The 1,314-nt window shown below is 41.1% G+C and overlaps 1 non-coding gene across 1 annotated transcript; it reads right to left on the reverse strand.

Moving 5' to 3' along the window:
• Positions 1-364: 364 nt before the first annotated feature.
• TRNAE-UUC (transfer RNA glutamic acid (anticodon UUC)) lies at positions 365-436 on the reverse strand. The gene has a single exon. It is a non-coding gene; the product is annotated as a tRNA-Glu (tRNA).
• Positions 437-1,314: the final 878 nt, after the last annotated feature.

A 1,314-nucleotide genomic window follows, 5' to 3' on the forward strand; every position in this document is an offset into this window, starting at 1 on the left:
GGCTCTATCTGGTAAAAAAGACAGAGGTAACCGAAAATCTGCCATCAGGCTCCTCAGCACAGTATAAAATCATAGAGGATCCTTGGTCTTGCCCCCATTCATGGCAATCTAAAAAATTTTGTGAAGAACTCTGCCCAGGCCAATTTGGTCCTTGGGATGTCCCATGTGAAGGACTGGTGAAGTGAACCCCCCAGGATCCAGTGGCTGGTGGCCTGGGGAAAGTGCATGATTGTAAGAACAGCAAGAGGGGTGGCTCTTCAGGCAGAAAAATTGATATATGTGTCTGAAAGATTGTTTCTATCAGATTCGAAAAAAGACAACGCTCGGAACATAGACGACTTAAAAAAGGCAGTCACGAAAAAAGTTCCCACGCCGGGAATCGAACCCGGGCCTCCTGGGTGAAAGCCAGGTATCCTAACCACTAGACCACGTGGGAAATCGATGTTAGATCGTCCATGAATCCTGTTATAATTACACATTACTCCGCAAGCATGAATGGGTAGCTTAACGTCTAAATTCGTTCCAATCTAATAACACCTGGCTCTCTCTATCATTTATCACTACACCCTACGCTAGTCGATCTGCGCCTATTCATGGAAAGTCCGTTTCGTATTCGTAACAAAACTCAATGTGCATTGGTGTCCGCTTTCGTTATGAATGAAGTATTTTGTGTACTGCCTCTCGTGGACTATTGTACACTCGCGTGACTATCACAGAAGAGTTACTAAACCATCTCTGGAAGGTCCCCTCACTACGGGCGGAAACCCACATCGAGGGGTCTTATTTAAAGAAATAATCTTCAAATTTGATTTTTTATTTCTTATTATTTCTGTCAACAATCGATGTATTTGGTGAGTCTTCTGGATAAATATAAGTTTTTATTTTTTAACTTTTTGCGAATAACACGCTTTTCTGATAAATTCATCACAGAATTTTTCGGGCTATAAAAAGTAACCCAAATCTGTATTAAGAGCTTTTTCAATCGTTTATTACAGACATATCAAATCTATATAGAGCCTTCTTATAAAGTGTCAACGTCATAAAGTATCAAAGAATACCGACGAACAGAACTTGCTCGCAAATTTTAAATTGAGAAATTTTAATAAAATCTCTATAACGAATATGATTAAAATTTCCTTCTTAATACATCAAGGCAGAAATGACATTTCTACACTTTCAGTCATTCCGAAAACAGCCGGATGGCCGAGCTGTCAAGGTGGCAGCCTACCGCTCTGGGGAGGCTGGGATCGAATCCAAACGGGTCGAAAAATCCTCAGGAATTTTTGGACGATGATTCGTCCGCATATGTCGGGC

Source organism: Centruroides vittatus, unplaced genomic scaffold (genome assembly GCF_030686945.1).
Source record: "Centruroides vittatus isolate TY-2023 unplaced genomic scaffold, ASM3068694v2 contig_329, whole genome shotgun sequence".
NCBI classification, from domain to species: Eukaryota; Metazoa; Arthropoda; class Arachnida; order Scorpiones; family Buthidae; genus Centruroides; species Centruroides vittatus.